The sequence below is a fragment of the Aulonocara sp. 'chitande type north' Nkhata Bay genome, linkage group LG7 (genome assembly GCF_057382095.1).
Source record: "Aulonocara sp. 'chitande type north' Nkhata Bay isolate Kocher_YH1m ecotype deep benthic linkage group LG7, A_spYH_male_GT1.1, whole genome shotgun sequence".
In the NCBI taxonomy this organism is placed as follows: domain Eukaryota; kingdom Metazoa; phylum Chordata; class Actinopteri; order Cichliformes; family Cichlidae; genus Aulonocara; species Aulonocara sp. 'chitande type north' Nkhata Bay.
The window spans coordinates 738797-745258 of record NC_141350.1 but is presented as its reverse complement, the minus strand read 5'-3'; positions in this window follow the sequence as shown (position 1 = coordinate 745258).

The window sequence follows — 6462 nt, the reverse complement described above, 5'->3', positions numbered from 1 at the left end:
TATTCATGAAAACCCTGACTTCTTACCTGGTCTTCAGGCTGGTTTTGCGGACTGGTCTCAAAAAGAGATTAATACAGTGGGTGATCTTGTACATGAGAACTCTCTTCTTACTTTTAATCAACATAAAAGCAAGTTTGTTCTGACCAATAAGGATTTTTTGAAGTACTTCCAGGTAAAGCACTATATTACTTCTAAATTGAAGGATTTTAATGGAGGGTTTGGTCTTTCTCTTATAGAATCACTCATGGTAAAAACTACCCAACTAAAATGTATCACTAAAAAGATTTATAACATTCTCTCTGTCACGGTCTGCGGAGGCAGACCGTGCGGAAATGTGTGTGGTGGACCCAGGAGCGAACACAAGCGAGGATGCAGGAGTGGAGTTAAACAAAAGCTAGCCTTTTATTCTGGCTGATGAAAGGAACAAAACAGAGTGAGGGCAGCATAAGAGTAATAGTTCAAACAGAAACCTAAACTGGACATAAACTAAGGAAAAGCTATGGCTGGAGATACGGAACACAGGGGGTGGTAACACAGACGACGTGACACAGACTACATGAAACACAGAGACTAAATACACAAGAGGGATGATCAGGGGAAGTGGCCACACATGGGAACACAGCTGACACAGATAAACATAACAAGACATGGCAGGAGTAAACAACACTGACGGGAGACTGTCAAAGTAAAACAGGAAGTACACAGGTGCAAACAGGAGGAGAGAGAGAGCACGGGCATAGTGGGCTGGGGAAACATGGAATGAAACAAGGAGGGGAGATGAGGGCTCACAGATACATAGAGGGGCACACAGGGGATAAAAGTCACAAGGGGAAGTCAAATAAGGAACACCACAACAGGACAACTTAGGAAACATGGCCTAAATAAGGAATGAAATACAAAAATACAAGAAACTAAGAATACTGGGCCCACATGGCCCAGGACCATGACACTCTCTGATCTTAGAATGGATAACTCTAACAAAATCAAGGGCCAATGTGTCACGGCTGGGGCGGCAGTCGTGTGGAGGGTGAGAAAGGAGGATCCAATAGCAGACAATGGCGGAGGTGCAAGTGGGTTTATTTACAGTGCACAAAACCAAGGTGTGAGCAGAACCGAACATAAACCTAAACTGGGAAAACTAATGCAAAAGGGAGGACATGAAACGAGGAGCAGAGTGACACTAAGAAACATGGAATAATGCTGACTACATGGAATTAAACAGACGACGCGACAGAGAGCACAGGAAAACACAGGGCTTAAATACACGGGGAGTAATCAGGGAATGGGCCACAGGAGGGAGACACAGCTGGGAGCAATTAGGCTAACGAGACAGGGGAGAGGTAAAACTGAACACACTGACATGAGACAAGAACTTTCAGAATAAAACAGGAAACTAACAGACACAGAGAACCAGACAGGACACTGAACTTGACAGGCAGACTCATGAGCAGACACAATAACACCATGGACAGACAGAGGGAACACAGAGAAGTGGGAGCAGGCAGGCAAAGAACAGAAACCTAACAAATGGCAAAATCACAACAGAATACACAGTCGAAATGAACAAAAGCATAAGGAAACAAAACACTGAGTCCTCAGACTCAGGACCATGACAGTACCCCCCCCTCAAGGGCTGGCTCCAGACAGCCCAACAGAAACACAAAAACCGCCCAAAAACCCCCCCCCCAAAAAACAGAAAATGACCCGACCAGGGCGGGCGGCGGGGGTCCGGAGGCCAGCCACGCAGTAGACAGCGGCGTGGAAACAGTCCTGGGGGCCGACCGTGCGGACGGCAACAGCGGCGTGGAAACAGTCCTGGGGGCCGACCGTACTCACGGCAGCGGTGGCGACAATGCAAGTCCGGAGGCCGGCCACGGTGGCGAAGATGCCCAACAAGCGGCCTGGCAGATGACCGACGATGTGGAGGCGGTAGTAGGGGACCTGAAGGCTGCGTGGCCCCTGCAGCACCAGGCGAAGCGGAGGCTGGACCAGACGAGGCAGAGGCTGAAGTTGAAGCTGGGCCAGGCGACGCTGAAGCGAATGTGGAGGCTGAATCAGACGAAGCTGAGGCAGAGGCTGGGCCAAACGAAGCTGGTGAAGCTGAAGAGGAGGCCACTGCAGGCGATGCTGGAGGTGATGCGGGAGCTGGACCAGATGAGGATGAAGACACGGAAGCTGGGCCAGACGAGGGTGAAGCAGTGGCTGGACCAGGCGAGGCTGAAGCGGATGCGGAGGCTGGACCAGGCGAGGCTGAAGCGGATGCGGAGGCTGGACCAGGCGAAGCAGATGAAGCTGAAGCAGACGCTGGACCAGGCGAAGCAGATGAAGCTGAAGCAGATGCTGGTCCAGGCGAAGCAGATGAAGCTGAAGCAGACGCTGGACCAGGCGAAGCAGATGAAGCTGAAGCAGACGCTGGACCAGGCGACGAGGCTGAAGACGCGGAGGCTGGACCAGGCGAAGCAGACGAGGCTGAAGACGCGGAGGCTGGACCAGGCGAAGCTGATGAGGATGCTGAAGCGGATGCTGGACCAGGCTGATGAGGATGCTGAAGCGGATGCTGGACCAGGCGATGAGGATGCTGAAGCGGATGCTGGACCAGGCGAAGCTGAGGCAGAGGCTGATGAGGAGGCTGCTGCGGATGAGGATGATGAGACTGCCGCTGGCGAGGATGATGAGTCTTGGAGCTGGACGGGCTCCTCGGGCCCTCCAGCTGGCGAGGCAGGAAGCTGGACGGGCTCCTCGGGCCCCCCAGCGAAGGCAGTCTCAGAACCAGTGGGCACCGGAGCCCCTGGCACACACAGGACAGAACCAGCAGGTGCGGAGACCTCTGGCAGAGACTGAACAGAACCAGCAGGCACGGGGGCCTCTGGCAGGGACGGAACAGAACCAGCAGGCACGGGGGCCTCTGGCAGGGACGGAACAGAACCAGCAGGCGCACGGGCCTCTGGCAGGAACGGAACAGAACCAGCAGGCACGGGGGCCTCTGGCAGGGACGGAACAGAACCAGCAGGCGCACGGGCCTCTGGCAGGGACAAAACAGACTGCAGCTGCGCGGAGCACCGACCCTCCTCAGGCAGTGACAGCCGGGTGCAGTTCTCAGCTGGGTTCTTAGCCTCCAGGGGTCCAGAGTCAGCTGAGGGCTGTAACTTAACCTCTGGTGAGGCCCTGGAGCAAGTAGCAGTCTCTAAACTAGCCAGCTGTTGAGGAACAATTGCATTTTTAACATGTTTGTCTCTCTGCAAATAATACGTACTAGAAAAAGAGTCAAAAATGGGAGGCACAGGCGCAGCCTCCCGTTCACAGGGAGTCGGTGAAGACAGAGACGGCATAGATGACTGGGCTAGCGGGGATACCGGAGACCGAGTTGAATGCAGCTAAACGAGGTAAAGACAGCTGAGCAGGAGAATGAACGGGCAACAAACAGTCCTCCTTGTCATCTGCTGCACCAAACAAAGCCCCTGAATAAACTGTCCAACAGTCCAAAACAGAAAAAGAGTCCTTCTCACTCACCACAGTCGGCAGTTCTAAAGTCCTAATATCCGGCTGCGGGGTGACGCACCGACGGCGCGATCGTCGCTTCCTCCCTGCTGACGGATCCAACGGGCCGGGCAAAATCACATCCGGCGGGCCGGGCAAAATCTCCGGCAGGAGAAGCTCACGTGACTGCTCCGGGGTGGCCGTAGTCCGCTGCTGCTGGACAAAGTCTGTGGTTTCCTGAGCTTGCACTACCCCCCGGGCTTTATGCAGGGTGCAAAGGAAGGCGGAAACTCCCTTAAGCTGGCAGAGGTAGGGATTTCCCTCCAGGATTGCCTCGATGGCATTTAACCCCACCACTTTTGCCCTTGTGTTGGTGGTGTGAGTTACCCAGTCCATCAGGCGTTGGATGCGTGTGAGGTCGCTCTCTCCGGACAAAGCTGCTGGATCCATCTCGTGGTCGTGTCGTACTGTCACGGCTGGGGCGGCAGTCGTGTGGAGGGTGAGAAAGGAGGATCCAATAGCAGACAATGGCGGAGGTGCAACTGGGTTTATTTACAGTTCACAAAACCAAGGTGTGAGCAAAACCGAACATAAACCTAAACTGGGAAAACTAATGCAAAAGGGAGGACATGAAACGAGGAGCAGAGTGACACTAAGAAACATGGAATAATGCTGACTACATGGAATTAAACAGACGACGCGACAGAGAGCACAGGAAAACACAGGGCTTAAATACACGGGGAGTAATCAGGGAATGGGCCACAGGAGGGAGACACAGCTGGGAGCAATTAGGCTAACGAGACAGGGGAGAGGTAAAACTGAACACACTGACATGAGACAAGAACTTTCAGAATAAAACAGGAAACTAACAGACACAGAAAACCAGACAGGACACTGAACTTGACAGGCAGACTCATGAGCAGACACAATAACACCATGGACAGACAGAGGGAACACAGAGAAGTGGAAGCAGGCAGGCAAAGAACAGAAACCTAACAAATGGCAAAATCACAACAGAATACACAGTCGAAATGAACAAAAGCATAAGGAAACACAAAACACTGAGTCCACAGACTCAGGACCATGACACAATGGGAATCAGACGTAGGCGCTATAGATGCTGAAGCTTGGGATGAGTTTTGTTGTCGTCCTTTTAAAGCCTTGGCATCTAATTATATTTGGGAAAGGCAGTTTAAACTTATAAATAGGCTTTATATTACACCTGAGAAGAGACACATGATGTTTCCAGCTTTGCCTAATCTTTGTAACAAATGTCAGTCTGCTGTTGGTTCCTTTTTTCATTGTCTGTGGAGCTGCCCTGTTATTCTACAGTTTTGGAGATCACTCATGGATAAGCTATGTATTATATTTAATTGCCGACTGCATCTGGGTCCAAGGACTTGCTTGTTAGGACTAAGTGATGAGCTACCTGCCGGCTTTCGCAGCAAAGATCTCCTTCACATACTGCTACGCTCGAAAGTGCATTATGGTACTGTGGATTTCTGATAAGGCTCCATCTGTCAACCAGTGGCTACAGTCTGTGATATGTATTGTGCCAATGGAAGCCTTCTCTACAGCACTTAAGGACAAACCTTTCCTTTTCTATCGCACATGGGACCCTTTTTTGGCCCATCTGGACACTCCTTCTGCTCAGAGGTTGAAATCGGACTTACGGGATTTAGCCTGGAAACAAAGGGACAATTGTTAACCTTTTTCATTGTCTATTACTATTGCTGTTGGGTTTTTCTTTCTACCTCCCAGGTCCTGCTATACATGTAGATGCATCTTTGTCCTGCATATGTATATGCTGGTGACTGCTGTGTTCCTGCTTAGCGATTAAAAGTTAAAAAAAAAAAAGCAAAAAAAAAGCACTTCACCAAGCAGCAATCTGCAGAAATGACAAAAAAATGAAGTTTGATGATTTAAAAAGTCACTCATCCTGCAAGTATGTATCTAACCAATCAAATCGCATCATGGCTTTCCATAAGACTGTTTTATGTTGATGTGGTAAGAACAGGAAGTCCTCAGAAATGATAAAAGTGACAACAAAAAACGTATAATAATAATGGGTTGCATTTATATAGCGCTTTTCAAGGCCCTCAAAGCGCTTTACAATGCCACTATTCAATCACTCTCACATTCACACACTGGTGGAGGCAGCTACAGTTGTAGCCACAGCTGCCCTGGGGCAGACTGACAGAGGCGAGGCTGCCATATCGCACCATCGGCCCCTCTGGCCATCACCAGTAGGAGGTAGAGTGAAGTGTCTTGCCCAAGGACACAACGACCAGGACAGAGAGCCTGGGGATCGAACCGGCAACCTTCTGGTTACAGATGCGCTTCCCAACCCCCACTGACAGACATTCAGTGTTTTTTATAAGACAAAAAACAAAAAAAAAATGACACTGAATGACACACACACACACACACACACACACACACACACACACACACACACACACACACACACACACACACAGCAAAGCAAAGCAAAGCAGTCAGCTACTTTGTTTGTAGTAGCTGACTGCTCTGAGGACAAGATTTTTGCTGTATGGGACAAATAACTGACCACAGTGTCTGCCTGTGACAGCTAATGACCCACAGTCAAACATACACTCTATTCTCTTAATTTTCATTTGTGGGGGTTTGATAATCAAAGTGTGCTTATCACTTTGGCAGGTCGACGCAGGTTTCCCACATCCAGCTCATGTTCGTGTATTTTCTAAGAGAACTGGTTTCTGGCTCTACAGCAGAAAAAAAAACCTTTTTCATCTATAGCTGTAAAGTTGAGACCATTCAAAGCACATATTCCTGTTCTGTGTTATGCCATCAAGCTTTTTCACTTTCATCATTAGATTTTATTCTGTAACTGCCACATAAATAATTACCTTGAAATATAAGAAGAAGAAATACTCAGTAAGAAATACTGAGACTGCATCAGAATAAAGTCAGAAAATATAATCAGGAGATATGACGGTGCCATAT